Raw genomic sequence first — 23,381 nt, 5'->3', positions numbered from 1 at the left:
TATGCTAAATTCACATATTTTTGTTCTTTTTTTGTTCCTACATTATTATTAACCTCAATAACACTAATTTCAAGTCATTTGCAGTGAATTTTGACCCCCTCACAGATCACAATATTATTTTCATACACTTTCTGACAAATACTGCTGCGACCTGGCTGGATGGTAAGCGACAGAGCAATGACACAAACACACGGCAGTTCCTAGCACATCTAGGACACATTGACAGCAGTGGCAGAAAAGAAAAATGGGGGTCTGCCCTCCCTCCCACCCTCCGTTATTTTGGATCTTAAAAAGGAATCCAAAACTCGCGAGATCCGAGATCCGGCAAGTCACAATGACGTTTTGCCTCGTTTTCGATTCCGAGGGCACGCGACAGTACCAAGCCGACTCGATACTCGGATCCCCTAAGTTCGGGTGTGTTCGGTTCTCGAGGATCCGAGCCTGAGCATCTCTAGTTTATACTGAGTTGTGCAATAAATTATTTAACAGCTGCAAATTCTTTCCTCAGATCCGTCCTTCAAGCTTCCTAGTCCTGGACATATTATACACTGATAGATCGCTTTATCTCATCACCGAACTGTGTAAAACAGAACTTAGGGTCTCTAAAAAAAAACGTGTGATAAAATGAATTATGGTGTCGAAATCCATCTAATTACCCTTTATTCCAAATGTACAATTCATCTTTTACTACTCTTACAACCGAGTCCTTATTTTACGAGGTTAAGGAAGACACAGAACATAATTTATCTTTTTATTATCTGTTTTAGCCTGAGGATTGTCTAACTTGGACTGATTTACAGCTTCTATAAAGAAATAGTGTTGTTAACTTTTCCTACAAACACGTTTTCTTCCTCATTTTAAGGACCTTAGATTTAAATATGTTATTTTTCTTTTTTTTTTTTTAGAAATATGTGACTTTGTATTAAGTGAACAATAACCCCTGGTATTAAACTGAGTTGTGGACTGTTACATAGGGGCTGTTCACTAAGCATGTGTGGCATGCAGTTCCTCCGTTCCACCAGAGGGGCCGCTGTTCTGGACTGCGTGTACCTCACCTGTGGACGTTTTACCTGTGAGAGGTTAATCTCCCTTTGTTGGAGTGTACACACTAATGCGATATCGAGCAAAACGGTCGTTTATCATGTGATTGGCCCGATAATCAGGTGAAATCCCTGTAGTGTGTACCCAGCCTACAGCAATTTCTTCAGAAATCTACAGTACAGCCGGCTGATCTTGAAGCATCTGTGCAACAATCTTACGTAGTTAAAGACGCATGCGGGGAAAAGCGTACTTATCATCTGTATAAGTTGACTTGAGTAGTATTTGCGCTAGATGTATGCTTACGCCCCACCATAGCGGAGAGATGCAGCTTGACAATGATAGTAAATACTAAAGTCACACTAACAGATTTGTATACAATATAAGAATGTAATGAAATATTACACAATGTCTATGGACTTATTATAGCTTAATTGTCCAATAAAACTATTTTTGTTCATATGTGTGTCCAAAATATATGAAACTGAATTTTAATTTGCAAGATCTAATAAAAGCCCTTTCTTCCGGCAGTAAAGAAGAGTTGGTGTGTTTGATTTGGATATAACCCTCTGCTAAGAAGACATGTGGACACTTTCCCAGGTATTTATTTTTGTGTTATATATAATGGCTGCGTTATAGCCAACATAGGGTTTTGCTTTTCATGATTTATATTTGCAGAAAATGACTTTCACAGCATGTAATGGGATATTTCATACTTGCACCAATGCAAGCGGGCGGTTTTAATTCAACCATTAAGTCCTTTTCGGCTGGTAGATGGAGAGATTAGGGCCGGTGACGGTGTGACCGGACAACTTCGTCCTAGGCAGGGCAACCCTGGATGCATTAGAAAAAGAAAAGGGACTTTTTATAGGGATCAGTGATCCCTAATGTGCCTCCATCTCTCTATAGTACCCTGTGTAACATCCTGAGGTTGGGTCAACGGGTACAATGCAATAAATAATTTACACAGTACTCCATTTAAAAACCCTATTTTGGCAAATAACCTGATTTATCTTGAAAAAAAATCTCCAAATATATATTTCAAAATAGTTCTGTGTTTAAATCAAATTAAAACTTTTCTTTTTTATTATTTATCTCAACATGAGCTTTAATTAGACAGTAAGACATTAAGGAACTTAAATTAAGAAGTTTCTTATTTAAGTCTCCTGGAAAAAAAACATGTTACAATGCAAGGGGTGCAAATTAGTATTCTGTTTTGCACATAAGTTAAATACTGACTGTTTTTTCATGTAGCACACAAATATCAACTTTAAATTTCAGTGTACAAATAATCTATCAAGTATTTGTGTGCTACATGAAAAAACAGACAGTATTTAACTTATCATCATAATTTATTTATATAGCGCCACTATTTCCGCAGTGCTGTACATAGAACTCATTCACATCAGTCCCTGCCCCATTGGAGCTTACAGTCTAAATTCCCTACTATAGACACACACTCACAGACAGACACAGACAGGGAGAGACTAGGGTCAATTTTGATAGCAGCCAATTAACCTACCAGTTTGTTTTTGGAGTGTGGGAGGAAACCGGAGCACCCGGAGGAAATCCACGCAAACACAGGGAGAACATATAAACTCCACACAGATAAGGCCATGGTCGGGAATCGAACTCATGACCCCAGTGCTGTGAGGCAGAAGTGCTAACCACCAGGCCACTGTGCTGCCCCAACTTATGTGCAAAACAGAAAACTAATTTGCACCCCTTGCATTGTAACATGGTTTTGTCCAGGAGACTGAAATAAGAAACTTCTTAATTTAAGTTCCTTAATGAATCAGGCCCTAATTGTGTATTCAAAGGCAGCTAAGAAGTAAGAAAGCTGAAAGAGAGACTCAGCTCTGGGGAGAGGGGAGCGAGATGCCAATAAGATGAAATTGTCTATGTATAATATTTTCCAGGGGTATCCGGCGTTTGCCAGAAGCCCGTATCTGCCTGTTAGTATCAGTGGGCGGTCTGGTTAGTGACGTCATGATGACTAGTGAGGACTGTGATGTCATAGTTGAGACTTTAAACACTGGTTGGACCAAAATTGCAAACTTGCTTCACCATCGGCCATGCAGCATTTAAAGTCATTGCCATGAGGACTGACTGTACGATCCTCATACTGATCCATAGATCACTGTTCCCAGTGCAGCTGAGTTCTCCTGGGACTATATACTGATATTTAAGCTTGGCACACACCTATGCCACTATGGCGCAGATCGCACGATTCACAACAGTTTGGTCAGATATCACATAAGTGTGTACACTCCCACAATCATGTATTATTGTACCAAACCACATGGCATCTGTTGATTTGTTTTTCTAAACATCCTAAATATCATGCTCAACGATGGAACGATGTCAGGTAAATGTGGCAGTGTGTACACACACACCACCAGCAGTGTAGGCAGATATCTGTACAGTGTACAGAGTCAGGATCTTCTCAGCAGATGGTTATGAGAGATGAAGATCACAGATCTGAAGGTAAATCGTGTAGGTGTGTACACAGGAATCTGCGTGATCATCGGGACTTTCAGTCGTTGGTGAAATCGTTACAGAAATTGCATCTGAAGTAAGATTACATAGGTGTGTACACAGGTTAAGACTTCTCAGCTGGGGATACAGTTACTGCAGAGATCATACATATTGATACTTACAGTTCAGCAAAAGTCGTCAAGCTAGATGTAAACACCTACTATTATATGCAAATTATAGTATTGAAGAGTTTGTGGGTGGTACGTTCCTTAGACATCTTCATAGCTGATGATAGAGAATAGAACCCAGTTACCTCAAATAAATGATTTAACATTCAGCTCAGGTACATCCGCTGTCTCATACAGGAGACCCAGAGATCAGTATTTCCCAGCACACATTTATAACTGCTACTATATATTTTCCCATTTCATCCCTTTTCTTTTATTTTCTAGTGCTATTTTTTTATACATACCTAGAGAGGAGTAAGGACGTTATATAAAACGCAGTCAGCTTTATGTGATATTTATACAGGGAGGATGAGGAGAGCTGAGAAGGGGCCATATACAATGTTACTAACATCGTATTTAGGGACAATATTTGCATTGAACCACAGCAACCAATCAGCAATTAGCTTTAATCTGTCCAGTGTAAGTTACACAATGAAAGGAAGTGTCTGATTGGTTACTATGGTTTGGTGCTAATTGCAGTGTAGCCAGTGATCCCTATGAAGGGTGATTCCCCCCCACAAAAAAGTGCAGTCTGCAATGCTTCTTTACGTGCGCTAAAGGGAGGGTGGCACAGTGCTTAGCATTGCTGCCTCACAGTCCTGTGCTTCAGGTCCAATTCTCACCCGACCGGTAGGTTAATTGGCTTCTAACTAAATTGTCCTGAAAGTCCCTCTGTGATCGGGAATTAGATTGTAAGCTCTGTTGGGACAGGGACTGATATGAATAATGAAACATTCTCATTGTACAATATAAGTTATAAACAAAGGACTCTACATAGCGGCCAGCAGTCCCAATTGTTCCAAAGAACGTCAATTTTTACATCTGAAAGGGGCATATTCTCAAACAAAATGGGCGCAGTTTGGTCAGATTTGAAAGCGGTTCAGTGGGTGAGTGTGTGGCCTATCTTTTTTTAATAATTTTTTACAGTTGGGAATGTTGACAATCATACATTTTGATGAACTGTCCTAATTTTCGGCAGCTGAAAGGGGCGTGGCTTACACATTTGGGGGCAGGACCTCGCCTACCAATGTTATGCATTGGGCGGAGATAGGATATGGTCATTTTTGACACTTTTTTTCTTGCCCAGGAATGTTGCAATGTTCAGGTGCTGTTATGATGTAACCCAGGGCACGCTGGGACTTGTAGTTCCACAACAGCTGGAGAGTTGCAGGTTGCCTACCTCTAATTCCATGGATGAAATCTGATCTACCATTTCCCTCAGAGATATTACTTGTGTTACTATACACAGGTTCTCCATGTGAGAACATTAATAGGAAGTGTAAATGTGTCACTCAGCTCTGACAGAAATCTTATTACATTTTATTCTGTCGCTGCGTTTTGAACATCGGGACGACACAGGCCGACGTCAGTCTCTAATATAACACAGAGACGGAGCGGATGATAGGGAGCGGATGATAGAGCCCGGATGTACAATAAAATCCATAGCAGAAGATAAACTAAGGCAAAGGGAGTAAGGTTTTGTGCATTTACACATCAAAGAGAAGCTTGTAGTCTACATAAGTGTACCGGTCACCTTTAAACAGTGGTGGTGGCTGTCTTGTGGGCTGAATCACAACAGATGAGGATTAAGCTAATAAAATCACTAGGAACGATACACACCTACCTCATAAATGTGTTGATTTAGAAAGGACAGTCCCAATATGATTCCCTATCTGCCTACTTACAGCCCTGTCTCTTGATTCCTACAACAAAATCTCCTCTACTTGCATCTTGTCCCGCGGATCAGAACTTTTGACCCGATTCCAGTACAGTTGGGGGATGGCTGCCCTGCCAATACAGCAAATATCAATGACGTGGCATTGAAGTGGGGTTTTTGTGGCATACTTGCCAACTTTTCCTCGTTGGCTTCAGGGAGATCCTGGGGGAGGTGGGTGTGCGGGGCGTGGCTTGACGAATCGCATCATTTTGGCCCCACCCCTAAACAATTTTCACAATTTTGGCCAATTACTGCAGGGGGCGGGTCTAAAAGGACGCGATAGTTGCGTCATTAAGCCCCCCCCAGCCACTTATCTATTACGGGGCGAGAATCAGGAGGTTGCCCTGCTCTCCTGGGAGGTCTCCCAGAAATGCGGGAGTCGTAGGCAACTATGCGTTAAAGAAAAGCAGCTAATGAATCTCTTGAGACTGAAGTGTCTTTTACATTTCTGTCTCCATTACTGAAGTCATGTTGTCTTACCTGTCAGTCTTTGATTAAATCTCGGTCTCCATGAAAATGGCCACCTCCATAGGCATCAATACATGGACATAGGACACAATTTCTGAACTGTGTCATCATGCCACAGATGGCGAAGCCAACCACGTCTTGTACTGGCTCAGCATCAGGGAGAATGCCGGACTCTTCAGGGAGTGAGGGAGATCACCCCTATTTCAGGGAGTCTCCCTGACATTCAGGGAGAGTTGGCAAGTATGATTTATGGTAGAGGCAGGGGGAAGGGTGTAAGCAGCTCAGCGCCTCCAAGGTGTGCTCCTGATTACCGGGCCAACGCTCCATTCTTGCACACGAGCAGCTGCCGCCGTACTGATTAGTAAGAGCTAAAAGTTGGGAGGTATGATGCCCAAAATGAGGTTATTACTGGGTCCTAGTGGACTGAAATGCCTTTTTTACTGATTTTAATATATGAAACGCTATCCAGTATCACCTGGGGTAACGGTCGGCTCCCCCTGGAGTTGTGGTTTGTTCAGATTTTCTATTCTCTATGGATATTTTGTATTTAGTTTAAGGATTCTTTAGTCCTTAATAGTCCCAGCAGGTCATGTCTAAGGGGTTCCCCTAATCAGGAAGCAGTGAGCCGTCCTTCCTGTTGGCTTCAGTAATTATCCCCCATGTTTTCACAAAGGAAAATAAACCTCAGAACATGAAAATATGACCAGTTTGGAGAAGCTCAAGGGGAGGACAAATATCCAATTATTTTCACCTTTTTATGTCTGTGGCTGGTAGAACATGACTCTACATAGGATTGTTAGTGTCTTGGAGAAAACATGGATCTTCTATCAAATCAGAAAGGAAAGGAAAGTGAATCCATCTTCAGGGACCTGTTCTGTGTAAGAGAAAGTGCTGAGGAGTCTTTTTATGTATCGGACAATGGTTCTCCCTCTGCGCTTCTCTTGCAGGAAAGTTAATAAAGTCTTATTTTTGTTTTTTATTTGTTCAATAAATGCAGTAGATGTGAGCACTATGTGTTCACTCCTTGTCTGCTGCAACTAATACCTGAAAGTGCCTTAAAGATATGATGAATGGTTCATTAAGGCCTCGCTCCTACCGTTACGTTATCCAATACAACTTGTGCTCGAGCCTGCAGAGGTCCCGCCAAAAGAGGAAGATGGCCGCTCCACGCAGTCTTTTATCCTCGCTCCCATCAATCCAAGCGACCCCTGGACTGACGGAATATGTAGTTTTTTCCAGCAGTCAATGAATGGATGTCATGCGAGGTCCTCAGGGACTGTCTGCTGAATTGCCTGTCAGTAATTCCTGGTAGATTGAGGATATAATGAACAACCTGGGGTTGCATGGATTTCGCTGCCATATTTCTCACATTTTCCTTTCAGAATTTGGCCTCAGGTATTCAGTTTTGGAATACCCCTGTCATTTTTGTTCCGCCAGGAATTCTCCTTGATTAGCCCTAAGCGCCCCACACGGCAGAATGCAGGGATCACTGAGCTTGATTTATAGACTATAAATTCTGCAAAATGCAAATTTGCAAACAGTGCAGAATGGCGCAGCGGAAGCGGAAGCGGAACTGGTAGATTGTATTGCAGAAAGTTGACACTTCTGTGAAACGGGCGACTCTGAGGCAAACCTCCATTCATGCACTAGGAAAATGACAGGTAGATTCTGATTGGCTGCTATAGAGTACAACAAATGCAGGATTGGTAAAAGCTCTGGAGACACTCTAAGCAGCCCCCCCCCCTCTCTGATACAGCACCTCCCCCTTGCCCCTCACTGCCCGCAGATTCTTACCTTAGCAGAGGCAGAGGTGTGGGGGGCAGGAATCACCCATTCCTCCGACTGGGAGTGTGGCACACTCCGATCGTATCACAGACATGGAGATATAGCAGTGCGCGCTGTTCAGCGTGACCACACAAAACACAAGTCTACTCTCCCGGAATGTTCAGTAGACTCCCGGAAATTTTTGGAGACCTTCCTGACTCCCTGGAGGGTGAACAACGCTCCCTGACTTGTGGGGAGGACCTTGAGTGCTGTCTGCGCATGTGCGCCATCGTTAGGCGCACGTCGTAAAAACATAACAGCTGTCAGAAGAACCCGGCGACCATTGCGGAACCAGACATCCGTAGCTATACATTGGGAAAGTGCTCTGGCTGCGCTTATGCGTGATGACCAGCAAAGGAAGACACGCTAAGAAAGGGGAGAGGGATATCTGTGTAAAAGAGAATTTCATTGCCAGAGCAGGGGCAAACGTAGGGTTTGAAGAGGGGGGTTTCCACACCACGCAGCCAGTGGGCGTGACCAGCATGCATGGGGGCGTGGCTATAATTTTAGACAGTGCTTGGCTGCTCTCCAACTCTTCCTATCCCCATAATATACATGGGCAATGCTGCGTGCACTACTGTTAGGTGCACACAGCTCTCTCTTTTGAAGCAGAGCCGTGTGAAGCGGGGGCAGGGTCCAGCCACCTCAATTATACAGTATCCCAGGCTTGGAGGGGGTTTCCAGGCACTAGGAACCCCCCCCCCCCTCGTTTTGTCTATGTAGAGGGTAGTCTTTACAAAAGGAGGGGGCAGTTGGGTGCAAGGGGGTGAATGTTTCTGCCGGGGGTGGGGGGTGTTCAGGTGAAATTTATCTGAGCAAACAGTGCATCTCTGAGAAAAGGGGGCTGCAAAATAGATGATGTAAATGTGGGTAAGAGAAGAGAGAAAAATAACTAACAATGACAAAGTGCAGAAGTTGTTGGAATGATAACTTATCATATAAATAATAATAGACACACCCTTCAGTGGAGCAGAACACACCCATTGGCCAGGACAGGACACGCCCACTTTGGCAACACTTTGTGCCTGTCAAAGATGTACTTTTCATAATCTATCAAAAAGACAAGAAAGAAGGGTTCGAGGCTTGTGCACGCATGCTTTGTAACAATTCCTAAACTTAAAAATTTGGGAGGAATGTAATTACAAGGTCATCTTTAGATAGTATGAACTTCCAAAACCCACAACGTAGGCATATATCATTAAAATTGTATTTTGCAAACAAAACGTTACACAGTGCATTTGATCAACATTAAAAAATACATTTCCTGAAACAAATATTTAAAACTTTCGTTACTTAACCCAAACTAGGAACTAGGGATGTGGGAGAGATTTTCTCAGATAAATGGTAGCAAGCCATAAGCAACTAACAAATAATGTCCAGTTTAAACGTAGGTCTTCTGACAACCAACAGATTTAGTTCAGCCTCTACCACAATATAGCAAAATTAAAGTTTCTAGGCTTGGTGCCTTCTTTTGTGCCACTATAGTTAAATAATATTATCTCAGGTATATATTGCTGCCATTATTTCAAATTAATTCCAAACTATTTACAAGGAATGTTCTATATCACAATAAGAAACAGTTTCAGTGATGTTTAGCCCAAAACTTGTGCCACAAAGCTAACCCCCTGTTCGTTTGGTAACCCATCCTCATTAGGGACCGGCGATGTAAGATTAACAGCGATTACATTAAACTTATAAATGCAATTGAGACTTTTAATATCCAGCATTTTATATCCCCCGGTTCTTCGGTATAAATTATATTAGCAATTAGGACCTAAAGCTAATCTCATGCATATTCATAAAATAATTACAGTACGAAAACAATATATCAACAGTTCTGTAGGGCGCAAGTGGCGGAGGTAATGTACAGGTTATTATTCATTAATCATTCATTATGTAAAATGTAATTGGATCTGGAACATTTGTTATGGGCATATTTGAAAAGTCAAGGTAGATTATCTGTACAAGTAATTATTGAGTTTTAGTTTATAAATAGATTTAGTAAGGACTGATGGATGCAGCCGTTGAAATTATAGCATTTCTTAATTTGCAATAATATATGATTTAGTAATTGATTATTATGTTCATGCAGAGAAAATATGAAATAATTACTCAATAAATGAGTGCGTTTGAAATTGAACACTTCTAAGAAGATCAAGTACTTGTAACGAAGGAATATATCCAGGATTAATATATAATGGCCATAATGTGTTGATTAGATTTTTAGTTCCACACTAACGGTGACAAACTGTATTTTTGCCTAGCCGGGCAGTAACTAAAGTGCCTTGGTCATTGCGGGAAATGAATACATGCTGAGATATCGCTGGACAGACAAATAGCCCCCAAATTGCCACTTGTGATGTCCTAAAACAAGCCTGTCGCCCAAGAATGAAATTGAGAGTCCAGTCACCGACCACAATAATAAGACCCCATGTGATTCGAGTGCCAATAGGATCCAAAGCCGAATTAGAACCAAGTGGGCTCCAAGGCAAGGTAGAGATTTGGGGGCCCCACCTCCAATTTTCTCAGTGCAGCAGAACCATTATCAGACACATTTCATAGTCACCCTCTAATGACAAAGAGCCCCATTGTCATCCAGTTTGCCCAGAAAGCTTATTGCATTGTCCCCATTGTCAAGTACTTTTCACAGTCCCTCCTTTTGTCATACATTACACATCTCTATTCTCTGCCCAAAACCTCTACACGAGCTACAAGCAGCCTGGGAGGGTCTAGGTCAGTGTTGGCTAACCTGTGACACTCCAGGTGTTGTGAAACTACAAGTCCCAGCATACTCTTCCAGCTGCTATATATTGGCAAAGCATGCTGGGACTTGTAGTTTCACAACACCTGGAGTGTCACAAGTTAGGTGGTTAGTTCAGTGCTATGAGCAGAGAGAATCTCCAGAGAGAGTGCATGTCAGTTGGAGGCACCAGAAAGGAAAGTCCTAGACACTGATAGGTAGGTGTCAGGGGCGGACCTAGACTTTATTTTTAGGGGGGCGCTTTAGCATAGTCACGCCCTTCCTTCATTCTGATTGTCTGGTCCTGGTTGGCCCTGCCTCTGGCCCCAGTTGGCATCGCCCCCTCCTCAGGTTTGATTGGCGTCTTGACCGCTGTTTAAAGGTATGCTTGTGCTGCTGGGGGGGGGGGTGATTGCCACCCCCTGGATCTGCAACTATTAGGTGTGCTGCACAGCTCTGCTACTCACTTGCTGGGAATGACAATACTTCCTGAACTCTAGGCAAACGCTTATGGTGCTTTGCAGCTAATCCGAGTCTGAACAGGGCTTCACTGTGGATGTGCTAGACCCACTAATGCTCAGAAGAGGCCCCTGCTCTGGTCTTCTGAGAGTAAAGTGGCGAACTCGGCAGGGTGACCCAGAATTACCGTCCAAGGGCCCCATATCAGCCGCACCCCATTCAGGGCGGTAGTACTACCACTGGACGCCACTATTTCTTCAGCAATATTCCGTGTATCAGTGACTTGAACATGAGACAGATCTCTGATAAAATCTATTCCTTATGTAGATATAATTTTGCAGCATATTGTACATTTCCTGATCTGCTCACACCCTGCGCAAATCCACCCAGGCCAAGCCCACTTTGTACAAGACCACGCCCAGTTCTGCAGCCCCAATCATCGGGACTGTTGTCTGGTATGTTCTGTCTTTATACAGTGTGCCCTGCTGCATTGTGGGTGAATAAAACCAAAATTGGTATTTGGGCTCCTAACATGCCTTTCTATATAACATTGATTTATTAAAATATAAGTGGAGGAATAAGAAAAAATTAGAAGGAAAATGAGAGAAAACCTTGTAAATAAACTCAACATGAACCTCTGCAAACACCCATGGATACAATATAACATTTCCTGCACTAAATTCATTACATAGTTAAAAAGTAAAGTCTTCTAATGCCAGTAAATTCACAGCCTAATCTGCACCGATAAGCAAACATATGTGAAGGTCTCGCGAGACTGCCAGAAATATTAGGAACATCTGTTTGGAAACCGTGTTATGGTTATGAAAGTAACTCATTACACCGCAGGGTTTACTGTCTACTAATAAGACTCCACAGGACAGCCCAACCACCGTGCTCTGCTCACTGAACAGATATCCAAGAACAGCAAATGAATTAGTTTCTTAACAATTATATACCTTCAGCTCTAAGACAGTGACACAACACTTGTATTCATGATTGTAATAAATGTACATCAAAGCTTCACCTAACGACAATGAACAATTGTATTATACAGTGTACTCACACAATGGTCTTTACACATTGGCAATATTCATCATCATCACCATTTATTTATATAGCGCCACTGATTCCACAGCGCTGTACAGAGAACTCACTCACATCAGACCCTGCCCCATTGGAGCTTAGTCTAAATTCCCTAATACACACACACAGACACACACACATATTATTTGTTTCTTTCAGAAACTGAATGTATCGAATTATAATTGTCACATATTGTCTTTTGTAGGGTTTATCCCCGTTACTGTCATACTGGTGATTTGCAGAATGTTAGATTTGCAGAACTTTGCACTGGGTCTAACTACTTCAACTGTATAATAATTAGATGCTTAAACATTTCAAAGCGGATCAAAATTCTATCAAATTTCACCAGTTCGAAGGCCAGGAAAATATCTGCGATACAATCGTCGATAGATATTGATTCTTATTTGCAGTTCTAAATATTCAGCTCGCATTTACAAACTCAGTTTGCTGTTGCTGAGGCATTTGCATTTAAGTTTCACACTTTATGTACAAATTTGTATTTTTAACTATATTTATTTGTAAACACTATTAAAATAATACCGTACTTTAAAATACTAAAGAATACATTTTTCTTTGTGTCAAACAGCAGTGATCAAAGTTCCAATTTCGTAGTACGTGATCGCTGTTTGAGTTTAAGGTTCGCCATTCAAAGCAGTTAAATTGTATACGTTTAAGTTAAAAAAAATTCAAACAGACTAAAACATGATCAAACCTTTTCAGCTATCAATCTAATTATTCTATTATTTTATGTATTCTGGTAGATTTTATAAATTTTGTAACGATTCGTTAAACTGATTTGAGAAAAAATTTGCATTTGGTTTGAGCATCTCCAATAATAATGTTTTGCAGAAAATCTATTACCAAGAAACCAGAAATAGTCACTAAATAAGTTTCTTGACTATTTTGTTCCCTTACATCTTAAATTAACTCTTCCTGCAAGTAGTTGTATACACAGATGGTGCAGACTTCAGTACAATACAAAATGCGCAGCGTCATCGATTTATTTCATTGTAAAATGGGCTATTAATCTATTGTGTGTGGTCCTTGAGCCTATCAAAAGTTGGCTGCCAAATGAGAATACTTGTCTACTATGAACTCCCTTTGTAGTCCAAAGAGCTAGCAATCTATAAACTTAATGAATATACATTGAATTAAAAAGATATATTCATGAAAAATGATTTTCTTTCTGATCTTTCTTTTCATGAAGCAAATGCTAAAAATTCAGGTAATATAATCAATATGTAACTCACTACAGATCAGCTAATGTCAACAACCTCAATTAAAAGCTAGTGACTCGTTCTTCTAGCAGATTATATAAGATATAGTTGTTATCTAACACCCACTTACAGCATTGAGGGTGCTCTATAAACTTCTCACACTGTTATGTTCTTCGTAGGATGACACAATATTGATTGTAGCCTGAAACTCTACAACAAACCGGGGATATCAGCCTAAGGTTTGGTTGTCACTAAGTATTGATGAGTTTAATCAGTGGCTCCGTGTCTTGCCAGATGTGCTGGAAATGGCAGTCGGAGAAGACAGCTTGTCCGACATCTTCCATCGCACCACGCCGCTGTCTGCAAAGTACTGAGCAGACAATCATCTCGTCTCCTGCACGTTGTAAAACCAATCATCATCTTGCAGAATTTATTTAACATAACCGTTAATTTTATCAGCCAGAAAATTGCAGTATGGGCAACACATGTCACTTCAAATGAAATGTTACCACCTAAAAAAAAACATACGTGGTTGCTAATATGGTTCTTGATTAAAGTCAACATGTTTTCAGTAGTTATGTTCACCAGTGTTTACTAATACAGCGGTAATGGGTTTGTCTGCACTGACTTTATGAATTGCATCGTAATCAACTTTCAAAATGTGTGGGGTTACCCGGTATTGTTTATGGGGTCCATAAAGAGAGGGGCAGAGATAGCCCTCACCTGCAGCCAGGTGTATCTAAAAATGTATCAATGCATCTAAAAATGTATCAATTTATTTAATTTCAAAAGATCAAAGGAAAGCTGTGAAGATTAGAGTAAATATATACCAATTTGCTTAAAACGCAAGTATCTGGGGATATCCGGAATCTTACCCGGTTGTAATTAAGATCTGTGCCAAAACACTACTTTGTGTGCCTCATCACATTGCAACTAAAATAGACTATTGATGGAAGTTTATATTGGATGTATATAACACAAGGACGCTTGCTTGCAATTCCAATAAGAAGGACTTGGTCTGAATTTTATGCTTTAGTTATCTGGACGAATAGAACTGGTTGGGATTTGTCAATGTTCACTGTCAAGTACTTCTTCAAAGCTAATGTTTATAAAATAAACTACTGTTTTATAGAAATAACCCTCCCATCATATTAGTATATCTACAACTGTTGATTATCAGGTAATCAAAACCAGCATAGATTAACCACTCAATGCTAGAGGTATAAATATGAGTGCTGGATCGGTGCTAAGGTTTAGCAAATATACAAATTCGCTGGTTGATAATTCTTAGCTTATCTTAAACCATCTTCATGATTGCATATTTAATGATAGGATGACCCCAAAAACAGTTTCTGGGCCCCCAGTTGTCACCATGCCATTGTTCTGGGAACGCGGGTGTCAGTGTGTCGTTGTCCTGAGACACTAAGGGATATATTTACTAAACTGTGAGTTTGAAAAAGCGGAGATGTTGCCTATAGCAAGCAATCAGATTCTAGTTGTCATTTTGTAGAATGTACTAAATAAATGACAGCTAGAATCTGATTGGTTGCTATAGGCAACATCTCCACTTTTTCAAACCTGCAGTTAAGTAAATATACCCCTAAGGGTCTGATTCAGAGTGGAGTCCACGTGTTTACATTGCGATTGAAAAAGTGTCACCCAAGTGTATGTGTCTGTACGTTGTATTCTGAGCTGAAGCTGCGTCCATTTCTGAACAAGGATCATGTGCGTCCGCTTGACAACAGACGCACCAAGAACACTCGGCAAATCCTAATCTATGCGTCTCTGAATCATTACCAAACCTCTAATTACAAGTGGTTCGGGATTTCCTCATCATTATCATCCACGACTTACACCAGCCCCTGGCTGCCTGCAAATAAAACTGCTTTTCCAGCCAGGGCCATCTTAACAACATTATGGGCCCCCAGGCAAAGCAGTGCACCGTGGCCCATATATATCATTTATCTTTTCCTCCTGATGAAGTCTGATTACCTAGCAGACGAAACGCGTTGAGGAGTGTCTGAGGACTTTTATTATTGTCTGGATATCGTGGTTCTAGCATGGCGGGAGTGCTGTGGAGACTCATTTACAACTGACTGAAATCCATCTATATGTCTCTGAATGCATCCCAGATGAGTACCAAAAGATACCATTATATGCTTTTTATATGTGCTTTTATGTAAGTGTATTACTTACCGTTTATTAGTAAAATTCTGATTTATACAGTATTATACTATTTGAGTTTTTCATTGCTCCTATGACGCTGAGGTTCCAGTCCTAACGAGATAATTCATTTGGATGAGTGACGTTACTGGCAACATCTCTGCAGCGTTGGAGACATAGTTTTATCATATATATCTACCTTCTAGTTCTACCATCTGGTACGCAGATATATGGTTATTGGTGATCTTTTTGTGGCATTGGATACAGTGTGTTGTCACGTGTGTATATCTCTAATCACCATTCCAGTTTCATCTTTTATATTGGAGAGTTGTACCAATTCTTGAGTGTGCATCTGATTTATCACACCTTATCCTCTCTCACATTATTACTCATTAGTATTGTGGTAATACACTATGTGGCGCCGTGTTTCCTTTATTCCTTTATAGATTCTCCAGACTTACCATCTGTTTTGGAACTGGCTGCCTCCTGTACATTGTGCAAATTAATTCTGTTCAGTTACTTTATATATAGAATTGGGTTACGCGCCCCCTTGTTTGTGGTATCTGTTGTTTGTATATATATATATATATATATATATATATATCACTTTTTTTTTACATGTGCTCACTCAGCGTCCCTTCAGCTAGAGCATCAACTCCCCCTTAACTTACCTTTCAATTGCCTTGTTCTCCGATCCCCTTCTCTTCTTTTTGCTGAGTCGCTGTCGCTGTTCTCCGTTCTGCGCTCTTCCATGCTGCGCTCTTCCGTGTTGTGCTCGCAGTGAATGCCAACATACACTGCGATCACAGCACAGAAGAGGGGACCAGGGAGGGAGCCGGATCACCACCTGACCTGACCACCTGACCTGACCAGATCGCAAAAGGTAAGTTTTTGTTTTGTTTTGGTTTTTTTTACAGGATTTTTTGTTTTCATTGAGAGTCCTGCCTGGGGCCCCCTTGTCCGCTGGGCCCCCGGGCACCTGCCCATCATGCCCAGTCAGAAAGACGGCTCTGTTTCCAGCCATATTCTACAACCACCACCCAGTCTGAATCTGTACGCATTTCCTTGAACACGCCCTAACTTTACATAGCCTACATAAGAACACCCCATTCCCTCCCCCCGGTACGAATCTTCAGGCGTAAGAAGTTGTAAGTGCCGAAAAGTCGCAGGTCCGCGTAGGTTCACTTTCTGAGCAAAAAGGCAACGACACAAACAGACAGATGCCTCACCCTGAAAAATGACCTAAAACCCCACTTGACTGACTCCATACTGTCAGATGATACTGAGACCTGGGTAAACACCCTTCTTTCCCTAAATGTGCCTGTGTATTGGGGTTTCCTCAACACCACACCATTTAATGCTTTAAAAGAACATTATACACTGAAGTGTTATTAGTTTTTAAAGCAGCATTATTTTCATAGAAACCTCCTATTGTCTAAATCGTTGTCGCCCCACTATAATTATGATCCAAACAAAAGGGTAATTGTAACCCTTCAGACATAATATGTTACTGCTGCTTCATTGTAATGTAATCAAATCTGGAGGTTTATTAAATAACGAGTTTCACAGGTAGACCCGGTTAAATGCTGATTACATGTAATGAATTACAGTATGTTCTTCATTTAATGCACCTGTCCTTGCTCTTTCTCATTAATGTCAGACATATGAACACTGACACAGCGCCCGGCGACTCTGCATAAGGAAAACACATGGTAACAACCGTCCTTAGTGAATGGCGAGTAGCGTGGATTTACAGAGAGTAGAGGATTAGTTATAATACTCAAGTTTTATGTGTAGCCGGAGTAAGCTTTCCTGTTACTGGAGAGAGGCAGGGAACAAATATTTGAGGATTTACCGACTAGATATGAGAGGTTCCTATTAACCAATATAGTGCCAGGATGTGCACCACTTGGCAAGGTACGTAAAGAAAAGCTTTGTCTATATACCCCTGTCTATTGTGTGATGACTATGCTAAACCTATAGTATATTGTACTTTGTAGGTTTTTGGTTAATAAGCCACAATATACTACCTATCTGCCAAAAATAGTTTTTTTTTTTTTTTTTTATGAATGGGAGCGACGTCATCAATAAACTTTTTTTAACAGACTTATTTACTTATTTGAATTTATTTTTTTATAAGTTTTGTATTATAGTTTAGCAACCGGATCACAGAGGTGCTACTATGTATTATACAAAAATGTATGGATAATTATTATTATTTATTAGTTTATTATTTATTATGTATTATTTATTATTAATTATGTTTTATTATTATTATTAGTTTATTATTATGTATTATTATTATTATTATTATTATTATTATTATTAATTATTATTATTATGTAGCTATTATATAATAATCACAGGCCTTAGTACATAAATGCATCTATTAAAGCAAATCTGTTCATACTATAAAAAATGTTACATTTTATTTGCCACGTGCTTCCGTGTTGCTGAATGTAATGAAATTGTTTCCCAACTTTTCATTAAATGGCTAAAATTTGTTATTATTCAAAAGCAGAAATAATCCCACGACAGTCGGATGTCTGGATGCCAGACTAGGTCAGTAGATGGATTTACACAGGAATATAAACAAGTAAATTGTACTCAGTGATAATCTCTTAAGTATTCCAGTTGGATAACAATAGTTGTGCGCTTGTCGTCATCTGTTCCTATTTATACCGCGACTCCCTTTCATTAGCACATAGCGCATCATCTATACATAAATCTAATCCCGTCTGCCGCTCCGTCCATCTGCCGCCGTATCTGACCTCTGGGAGAGCTGTCTATCCGAGCGCAGCGAGCTCTCCTGATGTTTTCTATGCAGCTGAGCAGAAAATGCCAGAGAACTTTAAACTTTGCTGCTCTTCTAAAAATAGTCGCTGCTCGTTAAATGCCAGGAAATATTTGGGCTAAATGGTGGTTGTGGATTTAACAAGCGCAGAGTGATGGGTCAGCCAGGCTGGAGCACCGACCCTCCTGACCTGTTAAACAGAGAAACATTGTAGACTGTGAAACAATGTTGCAATATCATTCAGCAACAGAGATCATCTATTTCAACCATAACAACTAAAACCTCCAAATATGATTCAAACACAGTGGTGACCTTTTGTTTGTCCACCTTCAGATGACTGATTTATTCATTGCTCGTATGTGTCCTCCTGTAACTTTGATTAAGTACAGTAAACTTTCTATTTCTGGCTCACCTTTGTCCGTTTCAGCCATACCAAATTGTAAAGCGCTACGGAATTTGCTGGCGCTATATAAATTAATGTTGATGATGATGATATATTGGTGCAGCACAGTGGCTCAGTGGTTAGCACTTCTGCCTCACAGCACTGGGGTCATGAGTTCAATTCCCTACCATGGTCTTATCTGTGTGGAGTTTGTATGTTCTCCCCGTGTTTGCGTGGGTTTAATCCGGATGCTCCGGTCTCCTCTCACACTCCAAAAACATACTGGTAGGTTAATTGGCTCTATCAAAATTGACCCCAGTCTCTCTCTCTCTGTGTGTGTGTTAGAGAATTTAGACTGTAAGCTCCAATGGGGCAGGGACTGATGTGAGTGAGTTCTCTGTACAGCGCTGCGGAATCAGTGGTGCTATATAAATAAATGGTGATGATGATATATTTATATCATCAGGAACAGATCACGCTGGGTTATGACACAGCTCTGTGCAATGTTTACATTTGTATCCAAGAAGCAGCTTTGCACTGTGCTCCAGAGTAACTGAGCCAGATACATAAGACATGGATGAAAAGCACAGAATAAGGATGATAAAGCTATGAGTTTGGTAAAAGTTGCAGGAAGGGATGTATAAGAAAATAATTACAAGTCATCAGGGTGTTATAAACAATGCCTTTTAGAGGGTGGTGTGACGTATGGACATACCGGACATGTACCAGCGCATCAGGGAAGAACAGCAAATGGCGTCAGCGGATCGAAAAACTTCATGGAAAATGGTGCAATCGCTGGTTGACAAAAACAATGAGTAAGAAAAAAGTGTCAAATAAATGGCGTGTCGAGTTTACTAGGATATTAATCTCCGCGCTGTAGTCATGTGCCCCCTGATGGCACCCCTCGACAACGCCCAGTGGAGGCTGCCATTATATGGGCTGAAGTAATATTCATGAGGATTCAGCTTATCACTTTAATAGGAACTAATGACGTTACTGAGGCATAAGCAGGGCCCCTGCGAGAGCTGGGGGTGCCCCAGATGCCCCTCATACTTGGGCGCTGAGTCAACTGCTCTCCTTCCCTTGGTGCCACCCTCACAGCTTTTGTGGGGATGGCACCATGAGTGTGACACTGGGCTATGACATCATAGCCAAGCGCCACTCTCCCAGCCCATAACAAAAATGGTGGAGCAGATACCGTCACAGGTAAGAAGCAACCAACTGCTGCCCCTCTATGACTGTGCCGGGCAGCATTATGTCACTCAGTGATTTAGGTGCCCGTCACAGCCTGATGCCCTAGACAACCACCTAGGACAGCATACCGCTGGCTCTAGGCTATGTTCCTCATCCCTCAGTCATGTAATTAGTTCCTCTGAGTCTGTCAGAATGAATATTGGTCCAGCCCACAAGATGGCTGCCTGTATTGTGAGCAGGTAACAGTTACACTGCGAGGAGCACAGGGAGGTAAAGGCGATGAAGCTCTATATAGAGAAGATTGGAGATGATTCCAATCTTGCAATATACCAAGTTACACATTGCTGCTATTTGTCCGTTTCTTCTTGTGTAACGGGGAATTAGGAAGGAGAGGAATGAAAGTGAAGTTTTGCATTACCGTATTCCCAGGCCTCCTTACATGTAGTTACCATGAAGCGTGTCACCTTGGAACATTTATTAGTTGCTCCGTGTTGGTGTTTGTTTGCCGGAATGATAAAGAAGCACAATGTTTAATAACTCCGGGAGGAGAGTGAGATTCTGCAAAGTGCATTGTGAGACTCATGAATAATGATTGTAAGTGTCGCTGTGCTGACATCTTGTCAGTGATAACATCAAACGTTGGGAAATGACAGACAGAAGCCGGCTTCTTACTCCGTCTCTCCGTAATTGAACGCCACGTCTCCCAGGGCTCTCGGTATTCCTGGATTCCTCTCCTGGCCCTGTCACCATTTGCACTTCAAGTTGTGCAGAATCTCTTAGTATTCTCAGGCAGTGCTGAAGTGACAGAGGTCAAAATGATTCAGGGAACTTGTAAAAACGTGGACGAGGAGCGACACGGCTCTTATTGTGCTTCTCCGCAGGAGGGGAAAAAACAAACGAGTCGTTTATCTTTCATGATAGAAAATGGGCTATGTGCTCCCAGCGACAGGACTGCAACTGTATCTGGCAACTGTCAGCTCCTGATTTGTGAAACTTTAACTCTTGTCATCCTCAGATGGCCACAGCCAATTTATAAAAGAGGGATAGTTTCTTTACTTGTTGTTTCTTTAGTGAACAGGCTCTAATGAAAAAGTAAAGGAGATGGTTGAAGGACTTGGTAACATCAGTCAAAAAGGATTGAGCGTCACGCGATTGGCTCACATCCTACCTAACAGCGCCCTCCTAAGGCAAACCGAGGGAGGGTTCCTAGTACCTGGAAACCCCCTCCAAGCCTGGGGCACTGTATAACTGAGGTGGCTGGACCCTGCCCCCATTTTACATGGCTCTGCTTGAAAAAGGAGAGCTGCGTGCACCTAACAGTAGTGCACGCAGGGCCGGATTAACCCGAGGTCTAACTGGGCTACAGCCCAGGGGCCTCGGGCATCCAGGGGGCCCTTGACAGAGCTCAGCAGAATTATTGATCGGGACAGGGGCGGGAGCGCCCCCGGCCCGATCAATGCTGAGCTCTGTCACTGCAGTCCCCCTTCTCCGCGCTCAGTAATCTCCTTATATTCGGAGATCTCGCGAGTGTCACGAGATCTCCACAGTAAGCAGCTTACAGCGCGCCGCGGAAGGAGGACTGCAGTGACAGGAGAAGGTAAGCGCTTGGGAGGGGGGGCAGTCAGCTAACAGGGGGGCCAGTCGGCTAAAGGGGGGGCCTCACGGGGGAATGGGGGACCCCTTAGCCCAGGGGCCTCCAATCCGTTAATCCGGCCCTGAGTGCACGCTGCATTGCCCATGTATGTTATGGGGATAGGAAGAGTTGGAGAGCAGCCAAGCACTGTCTAATATTATAGCCACGCCCCCATACATGCTGGTCACGCCCACTGGTGGCGTGGTGTGGAAATGCCCCTCTACAAATCCTGCGTTTGCCCCTGCCCTTTGCGGCCGGTTTAATCCGTGTGGATGCTGCCCCTCTGGCCAATAGCAATAAATACCCCCCCTAGGGGTACCCAGACCTATGCTGAAAGCACCTGGGCTCTCCACAATCCTGGGGCGGTGGGTGTGGGATAATATGAATTGTTTAAATGTAAAAATCCATTTGTCCCTGGTGCACTACAGATTCCATCATGCTCAGGCTGCCATTAATTGTTTGGGTATGTTGGCGCTTGTAGTACTACAGGCATCAGCATACCCACGACTGTCAAGGAATGCTGACACTTGGGGAGCCACAAGAGCCAGCATGGCCTGGCAACCAGCACCCGCTGGAATCTGTCCGATTTTCGCTTCATATAGGCGGCCCGTTGACCTTGACATCTGAATTGGAATTCACCGCAACTAAGTGTCACTGGTTCCCAGTGAAGTGACAGGCTGCGTCTGTATACAACCTATAAAACGTCGGCCTCCACTGCGGAGACAGATGCACTTTCAATGACAATAATCCAGATTATTTTTTCTTCTACAGGTATTTCATTTAAACGCTGGTCACATTTGTCTAATTATCCTGCATACGAAATTACCCAGCTACCTCCTCCCTTATCGGCATCAGTCCACAAGCCCCTTCCTAAATCTATTGACAATTTAAACTGTAAAACTGAGACTCCTCAGTGGCGACGTCTTGCGCTGGTAGAGATTGCGGACTTCGCCCCCAGGCGATTTTTATTAGCTTTATTTCAGTTTGCAATTATAAAGAAAAATTACAACGCAGTAGAAATATTAAGTAAGATTTAGCGAGGAAATCGATGGGAGTGTGTGAGGGTAGCAGAGCGTGCGCTGGGCCCCCTCCTCTTACAGATCTCCCCTCTGCAGAGACATTAGGAGATTGCATGCGAAAATAACACTTACTACAATGAATTGTGGAGAAATATAATGCATCCGTAGTGAACACTGCAGCCTCACATCATTGTATAGCTGCAATACAAGCACTGTATCCGAGGCTTCAATCCTTCAAGACCCTGAATATTATCAACCTGTAATACAAAAACTAATAGAGCATTTGTCCTCTGAGCGGGTAACAAGGTGCACGGCCAGTTTGGGAACTGTCCTCGTGCAAAAGTTATATGTCGCAATTTGCTGAATCGTGAACCTAGATGGGAGAGAACCCTTTGAGAAAAGTTAAATGTCACTTTATCTTTTATTTTGATTTAAACTATCAAACCGATGACTTTCAAGCCAGAATCTTTGCTCATTCTGCACAGACATATCTGGCCAATATACCATCAAGGCAAGAATTCTTTCTCTTCGATCATGGCTGTAGGGTACCTGCCCCCTCTTCTTTCTCTCTCAGCCCACCTCCGCTGTTGTTGTTGTTGTTGTTTTTAATTCAGCAACCTGATGGGTTTTGTATTTCTGTGTTTGAAAGATTTTTAAAAAGTTGTCTTTTCAAATAATGCATTTATTTTTGGTCATGTGGAATGTTTTTTTTTTTGCTGCAGATTCTTAGGGGTATATTTACTAAAGTGCGGGTTTGAAAAAGTGGAGATGTTGCCTATAGCAACCAATCAGATTCTAGTTATCTTTTATTTAGCACATTCTACAAAATGACAGCTAGATACTGATTGGTTGCTATAGGCAACATCCCCACTTTTTCAAACCCACACTTTAGTAAATCTAGGCCTTAGTCTTTAAGTACATCTTTATTCTTTACAATGCACTGTC

At 41.9% G+C, this 23,381-nt stretch overlaps 1 protein-coding gene across 15 annotated transcripts in view; it reads left to right on the top strand.

Moving 5' to 3' along the window:
- Positions 1-23,381, top strand: part of DAB1 (DAB adaptor protein 1) — a 540,644-nt gene that overhangs the window by 233,794 nt on the left and 283,469 nt on the right. For 12 of the 15 annotated variants that reach the window (XM_075181738.1, XM_075181753.1, XM_075181748.1 and 9 more), the window contains exon 3: positions 1,570-1,638. The gene's annotated coding sequence lies outside the window, so the exon portion shown is untranslated. Of the gene's footprint in view, positions 1-1,569; positions 1,639-16,990; positions 17,332-23,381 lie in introns of those variants that run through there. The other 3 variants (XM_075181742.1, XM_075181737.1, XM_075181741.1) reach the window with 2 other exon arrangements.

Source organism: Mixophyes fleayi, chromosome 8 (genome assembly GCF_038048845.1).
Source record: "Mixophyes fleayi isolate aMixFle1 chromosome 8, aMixFle1.hap1, whole genome shotgun sequence".
Lineage (NCBI taxonomy): Eukaryota > Metazoa > Chordata > Amphibia > Anura > Limnodynastidae > Mixophyes > Mixophyes fleayi.
This window is presented reverse-complemented; position numbering and strand designations above follow the sequence as displayed.